Genomic DNA, 18,118 nt, shown 5'->3' with positions numbered 1-18,118 from the left:
TTAAAATATGCATATCAAATGTATAAAACATTAACAAAATTTCTGATGGAGTAAATACTAAAGAGCCCACCAGAACTACACCGTCATGGAATTTGATGTAGTTTTACGAGACAGCACAGTCTTTTGTTATTCGTAAACTAAGGGGCTAACTTCGGTACTTAATCACCAAGTTTCCAACAACTGTAGATACAGAAGCGCTCAATAATGAGTAGCTCACCTGACTTCCTTACATATAGCTGCAGATCGTTCATCAAGTGGTAGGAAACTAAGATGGAAAGCCCAAGCCCTGTAATCATGCCGCGTGTGACACAACTTTGACGTATTAGATTCGTCACCAAATTCACACTGAAGACAAAAAATGTAGATAAGCATACAACTGCATCTGTTTAAATCAGACACCATGTGCCCAGCGAATGGTTAGTGCCAGACGACGCTCCGGCAGGCTCTTCTCAACATGCACGGCAAGGCGAGAATGGCCAAACACCACGCCTCGTGCCGGAACCCAAACCTTTCCGCTGTCCCCGGCCGCAGCACTCCAATAGTACCACGCGCAGTCTGCGTGCTCACCAAGTAAGGACCAACCTCCCAACGCCGTTGTAAGCACAATCGACAGGCCTCACAGTGAGGGTTGGTGCATCTGCGCTGCAGAACCCGCGATGAACAACTGACTCGCGGCCAGCCAAAGCGAAATCGACGGCAAAGATGACACTACAAGAAAGAGGTACTGGTGCCAGCCGCGCGACGTATCGGCACCTCTAGCCTGTGCTCCACTCGTGCTACAGCATCGCCGTGCACGGCTCGGCTGGTGCCATCACAGGAACACTTGGAGAATCACGCACTGTGGTCTTCGGCGATGAACACAGATTTTGCTTGCACGCAAATGATGGTCGTTTTCGCATACGATATAGACCTGATGAGTACTGTCTGGTAGGGTGCACTCGTCCAAGGCCCCTGGCCTCCACCCAAAGCCTTAAGGGGCTCCGGAACGCCCTATACTTGCAATGTTAAAATAACGCTTATAAATTACATCTTTCCTCACAAAGTATTTGAGGTAGGAAGTTGAACTTTTTACAGATTATTTATTGGAATATGGCCTACAACTTAACACAGGGATTTTACAAAATTTTAGTTCAGTTATTAAAGACGATTTTTTTTCAATTGTAATGAAAATTCACAACTTTTTTTGCAATTTTTTATTTATATATTCAAAAATATACAGTTTTTTTGGAAAAAGGCTGTGTTAAATTATGCAGAAGGTACTGTGTAACATTTACTGAAAGTTTGAAACAAATATGTTTGGAAGATCCTTAGAAAACATGTAATTAGTATGAGAAAATAAAAGTTTTGGGAATCGAGCGACAAAGATTGGATTAACTTTTTAGTGCATTCCAGGTCCATAGGATGGATTATCTTCATCCTCTGCAAACTCCTCCTCCAGCTTCCTCTTGTTCCTCCTCCTGTTTACTCTTGCTTGTATTTCTAGACTCTTTACAGCCCTGTCTGCAGCCCGAAGGCGTTCCTTGTCTAAAGCAAGCATCGCTCGTTGTTGTGTTCGGAGATTTTGCTACCATTTTCTTCAGTTGCAGTTACTGCAACACTGTTCCAAAAGGTGGTCATGTATGAACACTTATCACATTTCAGTTGTATTTCACTAGCAAGTCCCACGTGCTTTATTATGGAGAGTTCCAGACCAACTTCACTACAATGAATACATCTTACACAGTTTGAAAAAATTCCTTTGAGAACCAACATATCAAATATTTCATTCACATCCGATTCGCCCATAAAACATTCATAGTTTTCACTCATTGAACCAAGCTTCTTCTGTGAAGTATTTTCTTTCCCACTTTGACTGATATGTGCAGGTGTACTTGAGAGGTTAGGTTCACTCACTTGGTTATCGTCTTTATTGTTTACAGCAATAACACATACCTTTGGCTTTCCAACATTTCTCCTTTTCTTAAAAGCCTTCAGAGGATTTCTAATAACTTTACTTTTACTCATTATTATACTTCAACAAAACAGAGACTCAAGAAACAGAATTAATTACGAATATTTTCGAGATAACGACAGAGTAAATAAACATGAAACAATCGACAATCACACCAGCGATATATTTTGAACCATCACAGGTTAGCCACAACACATACTTTATCTCACATCACTAAAATGTACCTGATGAACACGGACGTTAATAATAACACCATTTGACAGCAGTTTAACAGCGCCGCAGTGGGTCACGCCCATGTAGAACACATTTCAAAAAAAATTTAAAAATAGTTGTAGTCTTCGGAATTGAACAAATTATATATCTATTAAAAGGTAATAGTCTGCAGATTCAGAAAACGCAAAAAAGTAAAAATTGAACTCTTCATGATTTTGAGCCTTTCCGGAGCCCCTTAAGGTCGGAGGTGCGATAAGCTTCAACTCTCGTTCATCTTTGGTATTTTTCTGGAAAGTTCACTAACAACCGCACGGTATATGCAGAATGTTGTTAGACCCATCATTTGCCATTCTTGCAACAGGAAGGTGATGTGTTGTTCCAATAGGATAATGCTCGCTCTCACCCTGCCAGTGAAGCTCAACACACTCTGCAAGCTGTGCAGCGACATCCCTGGCCAGCACGATCTCCGGACTCGTCTCCAGTCGAGGATGTGTTGGATATGATGGAAGGAGAAGCGACTTGTGTGACTCGTCAGCCAACTACTCTTATAGAACTACGTGAACTGGGTGAGCAGGCTTGGCATAACGTGTCCCAGGATGGTGTTCGCCATCTGTGGGATCGACTGGATGGCAGAGTCAGCACCCGTATTGCCACCTGTGCAGGCTACACCACAAACTGATATGGGTGTTTCTGCATGGTCGACACATGGTGGTACCTCAGAAGCTTTTGTGCTATTGATATGTAAATATAATCATTTCATCATATGTACTGTTACAACAACAAATATTGAGTGAATTGGAAACCTCTAAACGGCTGTACAATTTTTTTTCTGGCGGTGTACTTCCTGCTGCATCATTCTTTAATTTTCCAGTTTTCCATTTTCCGTACTTTGCCTATTGTTTGCTTGTAATCGTCTTCAAAAGAAAAAATACTCTGAATCTTCTGGCGTACCCATTGCAGGAAATGAGAAAGACTTGTGATCTTCACAAAGTAAAATAAATGATAGTCCAGGGCAAAAATACTGCATTAACATCTGGTTGGAGAGGGAAAAAACTAGCACTAGGTGTTTTGAGACTTGGAAACTCTTTTTTCTTCGAATGTCAAAGTGATGCAATGTACACGGAAAGGTTAACAAAATGATAATATCCGGTTGGAACAAGAATGGAGCCCGCAGCTCGTGGTCGTGAGGTAGCGTTCTCGCTTCCCGCGCCCCGGTTCCCTGGTTCGATTCCCGGCGGGGTCAGGGATTTTCTCTGCCTCGTGATGGCTGGGTGTTGTGTGATGTCCTTAGGTTAGTTAGGTTTAAGTAGTTCTAAGTTCTAGGGGACTGATGACCATAGATGTTAAGTCTCATAGTGCTCAGAGCCATTTTGAACAAGAATGGGATGGGATTTTGGGGGATGAGGGGGAAGGCACAAAGGAAGGAACTCTCATACTTGGAAATTCTAATTTCTTATGACGGACCACTATTGCACAGTATGCAGTACACAGCTTTTAGTCACAGTACAAGAGACCTGTGACTGGCATTCCAGTATTCAGTGCATTCATCTTGATTGACATTTTGTATGGTTTACAGGAATTAAACCGCTAGAAGCAAACAAGGAACAGGTACTGACGGAATTCTATGAATTCTATAAGGGGGATCAAAAAGTTTCCGTTAGAAAGCTCAGAGTCCAGAATCAGGCAAAATCGACGTAAGCTCCGAGGCATACGAGAAGCAGATTCGTCGGGCTATGGAGTTTGGACCATCTCCGGAGGTGTATGAAGAAGAACATAGATCGGTGGCCTTTCTTCCTTATGCTGGAGGCTTATCGTTTAAGATTGGACGAAATTTAAGGAAATTTTAACATTAAGAGTGTGTTCCGTCCACCTTCTAGGATTAGGGCACTGCTCGGCTCTGCGAAAGATGATTAGGGGCTTAGGAAACCCGAGGTGTACAAAATTTCGTGTCAATGTGGGAAAGCTTACATTCACCGTTCGATGCGCACAGTGCATGACAGGTGTGTGGAACATCGCCGTCATACCAAGCTACAACAGCCGGAAAAATCGGCAGTAGCAGAACATTGCTTAAATGAGGGACCCAGTATGAAATTTGATGAAACTGCGGTAGTTGCCAACATTTCCGGTTTCTGGAACAGTGTCTATAAAGAGGCAGTTGAATTTAGATTGGCGGATAATTTAATCAACAGAGACAGTGGATTTCCTCTTAGCAGGACGTGGAATCCTGTATTATCTCGCATCAAAACTGAACGTTCTTCGGTGCGGCCCTGAGTGCGATATATCGTTGCCAGCAGTGTTTCACTAAGGGCGGCGCCACCTCCCTGTCTTGGAGGGCAGCGACCGTGATGAGCGGCGCATGCGCCGTGTACTGAACAGTGGCCTATATAGGACGTCGATTTGCTGCCTGGCGTCAGTTCTCAGCGGGACTCATCAGCAGAAGCAGCATTTTCCTGAAGATGGCGAACAGTTGGATGGCCGAAATATCCAGCCAAGTTGATTTTAGGATCCGGCAGCAAACCCGAAGAGACTTTCAAGACCGTCTCATGTTGTGTGAAGTACCTGCCTGCTGTACATTCTCATCCAACAGAACTCGTCTATCCTTCAAGGCTTTTTCTAAGGGTCCAAAGACGTGATTATCAGACGGAGAGAGATCAGAATCATAGTGCGGCTGCTTCAGTGACTCCCACTTGACTTGGCGTATCTTCTGTGTTACGACAGCACGGGACTTGGCGCACCATTCCATAACGACGGTTCTCGACAAGCATGCTGCCCTATATGTGAAACCTGGTAGTCAAGGGAAGGCAGGATTCGGTTACGATTGTGGACGGGACCGTAATTAGTTACTATTGGTTGCCTTTTACACTTACACACAATTTATTTTAAACCAGCAATTCCAGACTCAACAATAAATAAAAATACCACACGTCATTAGTGAAAGCATAAACAACTGTGTAAATAATACTGTTTTCAGTGAGCTACAATTTAGCAAATCACCATTAAATGCAGATACAGCAGATAATGTTTTAAAAGCAAGCCACTGTGATCTGGGCAGAAGACCTTACACGCCAGGAATGGCAATAAATTGAGAATTGTTTAAAACTCGCTGCAACTTACAAATTACAGATATTGAAATATTAAAGGCAAGTCGCCACAAACACAGCAGAAGGCATCAGACATCAGGAATGGCAGTAAATAAGTTTTCAAAGCTTACTGCGTAAATACAAATACCAAATTAGAATGCTAAGGCAAATGACCACAATCACCGCTGAAGGTCTAACAAGCCAGGAACGGCAATAATATTGAAAATTTAGAAACCTGCTGTAAAACAGCAAATACAGTAGCAAAGGTTAATTAAAAAAGAAGGAACTGATCACTAAGTGGGTGAAATAAGATGATGGTCAACTTTGTAACACAACCCTTAACTTCCACTGAACACTACACTGCTAGATTTATATCAGAAGGCAACCAGAACTATTAACTAGACATATATAACCTTTAGTGCAGGCGTTACAAGGTATTGTAATTAATAATACAATAATAAAACTCAAGGACCAATACATAAGTTCCTAAAAGGGTACTGAGGCAGATTATACCCGCAGAAGGCGTGGACTGAAAGAGCGTTACACTGAACTACTGGCCATCAGACGTCCTTTTAGAAAACACGTGTCTTACAAGAACCAAGGTGCCACAGACGGTGCTCCAGGAATCGACCTCTCAGAAGGTCCGGCAACAAACACTGTCGCGAGCGATCAGATAGGCAGCCTAGAGTTGCATTCACTTCACAAGATGGTAACTCAGACTAGTGGCAGTCTAACAAATAACTAATGATAATCTTTCTGAAGCTACCTGACGTCCGATAAACCAAATGCAACTATGGAACAAACCGCCAAAGCCGAACAGGCGGCACTACGTCCCCAGAATACTGCGTTTAGAGCGCCCGGAACGAGAAAGGAACCACTACCACCAAAGTAGAATAATCACTCTCCGGCCTACAATCAAGAAAGCTGTCAAAGCTACACGCCTTACCGGACAGCAGCGGCAAGGCGAGGAAACACATTCTAATATTTCTGGCTTAGTCAGCCATAATATTAGGCTCCAAGAAGCTGTTCCCAGAACAATGGAGATGCAAGAAGTACACTATTGGTCATTAAAATTGCTACACCAAGAAGAAATGCACATGATAAACGGGTATTCATTGGACAAATATGATATACTAGAACTGACGTGTGATTACATTTTCACGCAATTTGGGTGCATAGATCCTGAGAAATTAGTACCCAGAACAACCACCTCTGGCCATAATAACGGTCTTGATACGCCTGGGCGTTAAACAGAGATCGGATGGCGTGTACAGGTACAGCTGCCCATGCAGCTTCAACACGATACCACAGTTCATCAAGAGTAGTGACTGGCGTATTGTGACGAGCCAGTTGCTGGGCCACCACTGACCAGACGTTTTCAGTTGGTGAGAGATCTGGAGAATGTGTTGGCCAGGGCAGCAGTCGAACGTTTTCTGTATCCAGAAAGGCCCGTACAGCACCTGCAATACGCGGTCGTGCATTATGCTTCTTAAATGTAGGGTTTCGCAGGGATCGAATGAAGGGTAGAGCCAAGGGTCTTAACACATCTGAAATGTAACGTCCACTGTTCAAAGCGCCGTCAATGCGAACAAGAGGTGATCCAGACGTGTAACCAATGGCACCCCATACCATCACGCCGGGTGATACGCCAGTATGGCGATGACGAATACACGCTTCCAATGTGCGTTCATCACGATGTCGCCAAACACGGATGCGACCATCATGAAGCTGTAAACAGAATCTGGATTCATCCAAAAAATGGCGTTTTGCACTCAGGTTCGTCATTGGGTACACCTTCATCAAAGTCGGAAACGTGATGGTCAACTGCTGTTTGTGTATGAGAAATCGGTTGGAAACATTCCTCATGTCAGCACGTTCTAGGTGTCGCCACCGGCGCCAGCCTTGTGTGAATGCTCTGAAAAGCTAATCATTTGCATATCACAGCATCTTCTTCCTGTCGGTTAAATTTCGCTTCTGTAGCACGTCATCTTCGTGGCGTAGCAATTTTAATGGCCAGTAGTGTATATCGAAATGGTTCTAACTAATTGCATAATAAATCTGGAAAGAAAAGACAGAAAATTTAATCGTATGTCTGCGCCTTGAATTTATTATGACATTACAAGTCGCAAATCACGTTGAGAAGTATGTTCCGTGTGATGCTCCAGCTGCTTCCTCAGCGTGCATCAACCGCCTGTGGCGTGCATCGCGTTGCGAAACACATCCCGTGTGGGACGTCATTACGTGTGGCCGTCCTCGAGTGGGCGGCCAGAGCGCGTAAGAGGAAGAAGTGTGCCCGCCGGCTGCTGCCCGCTGGCCGCTACAGGATGACGCGCGCGCGTCCGCCCAGAGGTGATTCAGGCGCGACTATCAGCGATAACAGCGCGAGCCGTCAGCGCCCGAGCTGCGGCAGGTCAGCGCGGCGGAGCTGCCGCGTCAGCCGGACAACAGCCGACCGGCCTTCCCAGAAACACCTGCCGAGCTTAGAAGTAGCTGCGTTCCCAGGACAAACGCTCCGTGCCTGACGTTCCCTCTACGATTTTGGCTACAAGCCTGCTCGTATGCGCATACCTGCCCGAATAACCACACAGGATAAAAAAAAAATTGATCACCTCCCAGGATGCATCAGCTAATATCGAATAAGCACACCCTTTCCAGTAACTGACTTTACATTTCGTATACAGGGTGGTCCATTGATAGTGACCGGCCCAAATATCTCGCGAAATAAGCATCAAACGAAAAAACTACAAAGAACTAAACTCGTCTAGCTTGAAGGGGGAAACCAGATGGCGCTATCGTTGCCCCGCTAGATGGCGCTGCCATACGTCAAACGGATATCAACTGCGTTTTTTGTTTTTAAATAGGAACTCCCCTTTTTTTACATATTCGTGAAGTACATAAAAAAATATGAATGTTTTAGTTGGACCACTTTTTTCGCTTTGAGATAGATGGCGCTGTAATAGTCACAAACGTATAAGTACATGGTAGCACGTACCATTCCGCCAGTGCGGACGGTATTTGCATCGTGATACATTACCCGTGTTAAAATCGACCGTTTGCGAATTCCAGAAAAGGTCGATATCGTGTTGATATATGGCTATTGTGATTAAGATGGCAAACGGGAGTGTGCTATGTATGCTGTTCGGTATCCTGGACGACATCATCCAAGTGTCTGGACCGTTCGCCGGATAGTTACGTTAGTGTTCAGCCACATGTGAAACGTCAACCACGACCTGAAACAAATGATGATGCCCAAGTAGGTGTTTTAGCTGCTGTCGCGGCTAACCCGCTCATCAGTAGCAGACAAATTGCGCGAGAATCGGGAATCTCAATAACGCTGGTGTTGAGAATGGTACATCAACATTGACTGCACCCGTACCATATTTCTATGCACCAAGAATTACATGGGGACGACATTGAACGTCGTGTACAGTTCTGCCACTGGGCACAAGAGAAATTACGCGTTCAATTTAGCGACGAAGCGTCATTCGCCAACAGCGGTAAGGTAAACCTGCATAATATGCACTATTGGGCAACGGAAAATCCACGATAGCTGGGACAAGTGGAACATCAGCGACCTTGAAGGGTTAATGTATGGTGCGGCATTATGGGAGGAAGGATAATTGGCCCCATTTTATCGATGGCAATCTAAATGGTGCAATGTACGCTGATTTCCTACGTAATGTTCTATCTATGTTACTACAAGATGTTTCACTGCATGACAGAATGGCGATGTACTTCCAACATGATGGATGTTCGGCACATAGCTCGCGTGCAGTTGAAGCGGTACTGAATAGCATATTTCATGACAGGTGGATTGGTCATCGAAGCACCATACTGTGGCCCGCACGTTCACTGGATCTGACGTCCCCGGATTTCTCTCTGTGGGGAAAGTTGATTTGCTATCGTGATCCACCGACAACGCCTGACAACATGCGTCAGCGCATTGTCAATGCATGTGCTAACATTGCGGAAGGCGAACTACTCGTTGTTGAGAGGAATGTCGTTACACGTATTGCCAAATGCATCGAGGTTGACGGACATCATTTTGAGCATTTATTGCATTAATGTGGTATTTGCAGGTAATCACGCTCTAACAGCATGCGTTCTCAGAAATGATAAGTGCACAAAGGTACATGTATCCCATTGGAACAACCGAATTAAATTTTCAATTGTACCTAAGTTCTGTATTTTACTTTAAAAAAACTACCTGTTACCAACTCTTCGTCTAAAACTGTGAGCCATTGTTTGTGACTATTACAGCGCCATCTATCACAAAGCGAAAAAAGTGGTCTATCTAAAACATTCGTATTTCTTTACGTACTACACGGATATGTAATAAAAAATGGTGGTTCCTATTTTAAAAAACGCAGTTGATATCCGTTTGATCTATGGCAGCGCCATTTAGCGGGCCAGCCATAGCGCCATCTGGTTTCCCCCTTCAAGCTAGTCAAGTTTCGTTCTTTGTAGTTTTTTCGCTTGACGCTTATTTCGTGAGTTATTTGGCAAGGCCACGATCAATGGACCACCCTGTATAGATATACGTACAAATTTGATAAAAATTATAACTTTTTTGCTATAAGTGGATTTAAATTTGTACTTGGATAGTCAAAAGTGACAGTTGTTAATGATATGTACAAACTATAGTTGGCTGTAAGATCATTAAATCAAAAGCCATAAATAAATAAAATCGCCTACGCTACATAAAATATGTCAGATATGCAAGGTGCCCCTGGAGGAACAGTCAGTATTCAAAGATATGGCAGGACCGATCAAGCAATACACTCCCCTAAACATGGGCTCTAAAATTCATACCCTAAGAGCTATGAGCACTTTTCATCTTCGACACTGGGAAACGAATCTGTCCTACTGCGAGCTTTTTGCTTTCCATATTTTTATAGGTAGTAGTATGGACCAAAACTAGAAAATATCTCCATTAAACATGGGCCGCGCGGGATTAGCCGAGTGGTCTAGGGCGCTGCAGACATGGACTGTGCGGCTGGTCCCGGCGGAGGTTCGAGTCCTCCCTCGGGCATGGGTGTGTGTGTTTGTCCTTAGGATAATTTAGGTTAAGTAGTGTGTAAGCTTATGGACTGATGACCTTAGCAGTTAAGTCCCACAAGATTTCACACACATTCCCAGTAAACATGGTTCCTCTAAAGTGCATAGCTTAATAGCTATGAGCACTTGTTCATCTCCTCTACTGTAAAACAGACCTTTTCTATTGAACAAGTGCTCATAGCTCTTAAGGTATGCATTTTAGAGCCCATGTTTACCAGACTTTTCTGAAACTTCCTGGCAGGTTAAAACTGTGTGCTGGATCGAGACTCGAAATCGGTACCTTTGCCCTCCGTGGGCAACTGCTCTACCGCCTGAGCTACCCAAGCACGACTCACAACCTCTCCTCACAACTTTACTTCCGCCAGAACCTTGTCTCCTAACCTCCAAGAACTTGCCCGCGAAAGGCAAATGTTCCGAGTTCGAGTCTCGGTCCGGCACGCAGAGTGAAAATTTCATTTTGGACTTTTCTGCTCCCAATGATCGTTCCTATCATATCTGTGAATAATGACCATTCCTCCTCGGACACCCTGTATAATACCACCGAACCCCCTATTCCTTAAAGAATCGAACTCCCATGTATAAAACAGCTCCAAATGTCTGTTCACTTTACAACTGAGTTAATGTGTTAAAGTACGTAAGCGACAAAAAGTTTAGAAAAGGATTGAAATGATCTTTAATGTTTGTTGGAAATCGTTAAATACTATCATTATCAAACACTAGACAAATACAGTCTGGGTAATTTGAGGTCTATTTTAAGCGATATACATACAAATTTTATAAAAACTGTACCAAGTGCGCGGGGCGGTAGGGGGGGGGGAGGGGGGGGGGGGAATCTAGGAAAAGCAAGTGCTGTCATTTTCAGATACTAGATGATCAAGTCTGGGTAGGTGCACTATTGCCACGTAAACGCTACAAATACACCTTCTACGCCACAAAGAAGCTCACAGAAAATCTGTACAAACTTGTGGGCTTATTTTATTTTATTTTTCGATATGGTGCAATATTATACACGAAAGATTTTACTCGCGCTGCAGTTATGATCGTGGAAGTGACGTAGAGACACCTCCTCCTATCATAACACGTTATTAAGCTTCGTAAAAATCAAGTAAATGATTATGCTGTATGTTTAATAGTCGTTAATCGGCAATCTAACGACAGCCGTTCTCATATTTTTGTTTCGTTTAAACGACACTTTTTCATGAATTCACTGTGTCCACAAATGTGCGTTTGTCATTTCGGTAGGTTCCTGATTTCACTGCGCGTGTTGTGTAGGCTTGTCGGTTCTGTATGTTCTGTGGTTGTTCAACGTTAGTCACACAGGGCCGCTGGGGTCCTGTGTGGCGTTGATTATGGCTCTCCGGAATCCGTCGATTCCGTATCCGGATGACAGTCGAGGGATCGCCACGAAGGTGCTTGACAACGTCGTGGAACGAATAATTACAGTCCAAGTAGGCCAGGATCCAACCGCTGCCGAATACCGGCATGTGCTGGTGGACGTTTCTGCTTCTTGGACGAACCATAACACGACCTTCTGACAAACAAACAACATCCAAGTGCAACTGCTGAACAAGAAACTTGTCACGTGATCTTTCCTAATATACATAATGTAGATAGCGTTATTGCTAACGGCCTTGCAGATCACCAAGTTAAGCGCTGTTTCGCTTGGCTAACACTTGGATGGGTGATCGTCCTGGTCTGCCAAGCGCTGTTGGCAACCTGGGTGCACTCAGCCCTTGTGACGCCAGTTGAGGAGCGATTGAGAAGTAGCGTCTCCGGTCACGAAAACTGACAACGGCCGGGAGAACGGTTTGCTGACCACATGCCACTCCGTATCCGCATCCAATGACGCCTATCGGTAGTGGATGACACGGCTGTCGGTCGGTACCGTTGGCCCTTCCGGGGCCTGTTAGAACAGAATTTAGTTTCTAGTTTTTAGATGGCATTATTCCTACTTACTTTAAGCAGTTGTTCAGAAATACTGTTCGTCTGCTTAGCTAAGCACATAGCATTCAGCGTGGACCAAATTTCTCGCACACGAACACTACAGCCGCATTTTTTGCACACTAACAGTACAAACATGTCACTAGCAAAATTTCGTCCTGAGCATATTTTCAAAAGAAAACGGAAATCAAAGGAAGGCCAATACTGTAAACAAAAATATGACAGGTATCTTGATTCAGCACTGAGAAACTTTGCTGTCCAGTCAGTACATTCTGACTGGAAGTCTCATCGCAAGTGGGCGTGTTGACGCTAAGCTGTGCTCTGCAGAAAGCAAGACAAGTTTGTCGTATTGGTCACTGAGTGTATGGCTGTGTTTCTTGTGTTGATGTGTACAATTTGAGTTTCATAGTTTTGTTTTTGTGGAGGTTATAATTTATTTAGATGATCTTATTTGTGTGTTTCACCCAATTATCCTCCCTTGCTTATGTGAAACTTGAAGATTCGCAAATTTTCGGTTGTGTAATGGAAGAAACTAGAGAGGCACAACAAAATTTACCCATGTTAACTAAAGTACACTATTGGCCATTAAAATTGCTACACCAAGAAGAAATGCAGATGATAAACAGGTATTCATTGGACAAATATATTATACTACAACTGACATGTGATTACATTTTCACGCAATTTGGGTGCATAGATCCTGAGAAATCAGTACCCAGAACAACCACCTCTGGCCGTAATAACGGCCTTGATACGCCTGGGCATTGAGTCAAACAGAGCTTGGATGGCGTGTACAGGTACAGCAGCCCATGCAGCTTCAACACGATACCACAGTTCATCAAGAGTGGTGACTGGCGTATTGTGACGAGCCAGTTGCTCGGCCACCATTGACGAGAAGTTGTCAGTTGGTGAGAGATCTGGAGAATGTGTTGGCCAGAGCAGCAGTCGAACATTTTCTGTATCCAGAAAGGCCGTACAGCACCTGCAACATGCGATCGTGCATTGTCCTGCTGAAATGTAGGGTTATGCAGGGTACGAATGAAGGGTACAGCCACGGGTCATAGAACATCTGAAATGCAACGTCCACTGTTCAAAGTGCCGTCAATGCGAACAAGAGGTGACCGAGACGTGTAACCAATGGCACCCCATACCATCACGCCGGGTGATACACCAGTATGGCGATGACGAATACACGCTTCCAATGTGCGTTCACCGCGATGTCGCCAAACACGGATGCGACCATCATGATGCGTAAACAGAACCTGGATTCATCCAAAAAAATTACATTTGGCCATTCGTGCACCCAGGTTCGTCGTTGATTACACCATCGCAGGCGCTCCTGTCTGTGATGCAGCGTCAAGGGCAACCGCAGCCTCCGCAGGTCTCCGAGCTGATAGTCCATGATGCTGCAAACGTCGTCGAACTGTTCGTGTAGATGGTTGTTGTCTTGCCTCATCTGTTGACTCAGGAATCGAGACGTGGCTGCACGATCCGTTACAGCCATGCGGATATGATGCCTGTCATCTCGGCTGCTAGTGACACGAGGCCGTTGGGATCCAGCACGGCGTTCCGTATTACCCTCCTGAACCCACCGATTCCATATTCTGCTAACAGTCATTGGATCTCGACCAACGCTAGCAGCAATGTCGCGATACGATAAACCGCAATCGCGATAGGCTACAATCCGACCTTTATCAAAGTCGGAAACGTGATGGTAAGATTTCTCTTCCTTACACGAGGCATCACAACAACGTTTCACCAGGCAAGACCGGTCAACTGCTGTTTGTGTATGAGAAATCGGTTGGAAACTCATGTCAGCGCGTTGTAGGTGTCGCCACCGGCGCCAACCTTGTGTGAATGCTCTGAAAAGCGAATCATTTACGTATCACAGCATCCTCTTCCTGTCGGTTAAATTTCGCGTCTGTAGCACATCTTCGTGGTATAGCAATTTTAATGGCCAGTAGTTCATATGCTCTACATCCTCGATGAAGATCGGATTTCGTAATTTAGTGAGCAGCCCCTTCTGTATAAAACGCACTCCGTCTTCAGACCACGAGTGGCCTACCGGGACCATCCGACCTCCGTGTCATCCTCAGTGGAGGATGCGGATAGGAGGGGCGTATGGTCAGCACACCGTTCTCCCGGCCGTTATGATGGTATTCTTGACCAAAGCCGCTACTATTCGGTCTTCACGAGGCTGAGTGCACCCCGAAAAGTGGCAACAGCGCATGCCGGCCTGGAGGGTCACCCATCCGAGTGCCGACCACGCCCGACAGCGCTTAACTTCGGTGATCTCACGGGAACCGGTGTATCCAGTGCGGCATGGCCGTTGCCTCCCTTCTGTTTAGCGCGCCCACTTCAAACTTGTAACGTTCTCGCGATGGCTAAATGTACCAGTCACAAATCTTGTCGCTCTTCTTTGGACCTCACGAAATGGAGGGCGAGTCAAAAGTCCTTGGACACCTTCATAAGTTGGAAGATTAAAGGGAAAATTGAAATGTGATGATGGGAACATAGGTTTGATGTGGGGCCGCTACTTTTGGAGTGAATGTCAATCATAGCCGCCATCTTGAAATCCACCATTTTGGATTCAAGTAATTTATTTTTTTTAAGGGAAAGGGCGTGTATGACACATCAAATAACACTCGCTTGAGCTCTGTAATTTAGTGGTGTAATTTGTTTTTGTCTATCTTGTACACTTGAGAGGTTATTAATGTTCAAAGTTGGGAAATTACCTTCATACCGACTGCTACAACACATGCTGTACGTGTTGTCCATCCCGTGCAGTGCACAACTGTAGTCGCCGCAACCACTCTGACTGCACACGGAGGAGAGTGTCTCCTGCAATTTGGTCACAGGCGTGTCGTATGCGTTCCTCCAGGTGTCTCAAATCACAGATTCTCGCAGCATACACTATCTGCTTAAGATGTCCCCATAGATAAAAATCAAGGGGTGTTAAGTCAGGGGATCTGGGCGGCCACTACACGGGACCACGGCGACCAATCCACTTCCCTGGCAGTTGTTTCTCCAATCATTCACGAACACCAATGCCATAGTGTGGAGGGGCTCCATCGTGCTGAAAATAAGATGGGAAAATGCCGTCAGCGTTCAATGTGGAAGGGAACACAAGGTCCTGCAGCAGCATCAGGTACTGTGGCGTAGTTAAGGTGTTGTAAATGAAAAATGGCCTAATGATGCCGGTGTCCCATATGCCACACCATCACCTTCGCTGGACTATGTTCTCGAATTGGGGCAACCCAGTTCGGATTTGCGTCACTGCAGTATCGACAATTATGTCGTTTAACCTTCCCGTTCAAAGTGAAATACACCTCGTCGCTGAACAGTACGCTCTTGGGAAACGAAGGATCCAGTTCGTGTTGTTCAATAGCCCACAGGCAGAACTCAAACCGCCGATCTGGGTCATCCTCGTTAAGCCGATGTTGCATCTGCAGCTTGTAAGGATGCCACTTATTGATGTGAAATATTCGGACAATGCAGGTTTCGCTTATTCCACATGCTAGAGCCACACGACCGGTACTTCGCTCAGGACTTTTCACAAACGACGCAACAACCGCAGTTGCAGTTTCCTCATTGGTGGCAGTCCTTGGTCACCCACTACGTGCCCTTTCGTGGACAGAGCCCATCTCCCGGAATTTGGTGATCACGTGAGCCACCGTGCTGTGCGATACCGGTTATCTGTCTGGGTGCCGTCTGTTGTAGTCAGCTTCTATTGTTCGTTAGCTGCGTTCCCCTGATATAAGGATGATTTCGATCTTCTGTTCACGTGTCAGACCCATTTTAGATCACCTGGAACAAAGAGAGACATGAGTCGGTATCAAGGTAACTTTGAACATTTATAACTTCTAAACTGTACCAGATAGACAAAAACAAATTACACCACTCAATTCCAGAGCTCAAGCGAGTGCTATTTGATGTGTCATACACCCCCCTTCCTATTAAAAAAAAGTGACTTGAATCCGAAATGGCGGATTTCAAGATGGCGGCCATGAATGACATTCACTCCCAAAGTTGCCGCCCCACGTCAGACCTATGTTCCCATCATCACATTTCAATTTTCCCTTTAATCTTCCAACTTATGAAGGTGTCCAAGGACTTTTGACTCGCATTGTATTTCGTGAGGTTTAGGTAGCACATGCTGGCCTAGAGTTCTGCACAGTAAGAATATTCGAGTTCGCATTCGAAATCCCATGTGACCATGCAAGTCAAGTTGTAAGTGAATATTAAAGGGTACATATCTGTTTATGAAGAGAGAGACGGGGTAACGGATTTGCCTTGCCTATTCTCAGTTGAGTCAGGTGTGTTAAGACAGCTTTGTTGAAATACTTCGCAGGAATTAGTTATCCACGAAACGTAGCCTAAGACGCGTACAATCTGTAGTTCCGGTAAGCACGTGCGTGCTCTGTTCTCGCGGCGTCGCGCAGCCGCAGCCACTGCTCAGAGACGGACGCGGTCGAACGCACGGCAGGCGCCGTCAGCATGTCGCTGACGTATGCGGCTGCGACAGGTAGAGCAGCGCAACGCCCCCCCGTGACGTCAAACAGTATCCCGGAAACGGAAGGTGACAATGTCGCACGGACTGAAAACTCATAAATGAACGTTGAGCCAGACACACCGATTTTAATCAACGGAAGATGAGACCTTCCAAAAATACTACTATCGAAGTCCGTACCGGATGGCATAAATAACGTGGAAACGGGCAGCTGAAACTGAGGTTACCAGAAAGAGAGACAAATCATGTCCAATCAAGTTGAAGAACAAACTCACGATGTTTCATAAAGGAAAAAGAGATCACTGATAGGACAGTCAGGACAAGAGAAACAAAAACAACGGAAGCAATCCTTGTCTCAGCCCAAGTAAAAGAACCAGCATCGTAAAAGGCCCAGCAGCCAACTGTCTCACTCCAAAAAGGGGACAATTTGAAGTAAGAAATTAAGAAAAAACCATAGGTGCTCTGGACTGAGCCATTAAAATGAAAGCGAAGGAGAACAAAATCAGCGACTGACAACCAACAGATCACTTCAAATTTGATTGATACAGGGAACGATGATCACAATACTTTCATGGAATAAGGAAATCGACAGTTTTGCTGTACTAGAGGAGGAATTGATCCCAGTTCATTAAATACGTTGCATTAAAGAAATTTTAATTGTGGCTGTCGTTAACTTTGTCGACCATGTAATCAATAAAATAGGACCCCTACTCATTAAGGAATGTAATCTTACTCTGGAATTGAAATACATGAAGAGCATCAGACAAATTTTGGCACTAAGTCAAAAATAATAAATGGCTCTGAGCACTATGGGACTTAACTTCTGAGGTCATCAGTCCCCGAGAACTTAGAACTACTTAAACCTAACAAACCTAAGGACATCACACACATCCATCCCCGAGGCAGGATTCGAACCTGCGACCGTAGCGGTCGCGCGGTTCCAGACTGTAGCGCCTAGAACCGCTCGGCCACCGCGGCCGGCGTCAAAAATAATATTCCATAGGCAAAGTATAGATTAATATTGTAATAAAATACACGCAGGACATAAATCCTGTTACAAAACGTACTGAACATTGATGAATGCCACATACTAACTACTTCAGCGTATGTCATCTGTGTAAAGAATGTTTATGAAAAGCCATGAACTATGACTGCTTTCAGCTCTGTTTTAGCTATCTGGTGTACTGGGTACATGATTTAGCATTTAGTCAATTCGCGTCAGTTCAAATGAATTTATTAAAAATTTCGAAAGGAGCGGCTCTTCTGAAACTCAATTGGTAAAAATGCGATCTTTATAGGATTACTTAGTTGTCCGACTTTCTGTCTGTCCGCCTATCCGTCTCTTCAACTGTTAGGAACCCTTTT

General features: G+C 44.8%; 1 protein-coding gene and 1 pseudogene across 1 annotated transcript in view; one reads left to right on the top strand and one right to left on the bottom strand.

Moving 5' to 3' along the window:
- Window positions 1-18,118, top strand: part of LOC126412256 (tumor necrosis factor alpha-induced protein 8-like protein) — a 951,546-nt gene that overhangs the window by 645,222 nt on the left and 288,206 nt on the right. The window lies entirely within an intron of this gene.
- On the bottom strand, window positions 14,460-14,577 carry LOC126413570 (5S ribosomal RNA; annotated as a pseudogene).

This window comes from Schistocerca serialis, chromosome 7 (genome assembly GCF_023864345.2).
Source record: "Schistocerca serialis cubense isolate TAMUIC-IGC-003099 chromosome 7, iqSchSeri2.2, whole genome shotgun sequence".
NCBI lineage: Eukaryota > Metazoa > Arthropoda > Insecta > Orthoptera > Acrididae > Schistocerca > Schistocerca serialis.
Note: the sequence above shows the minus strand (reverse complement) of the source record. Positions and strands in the feature narration are given on the sequence as shown.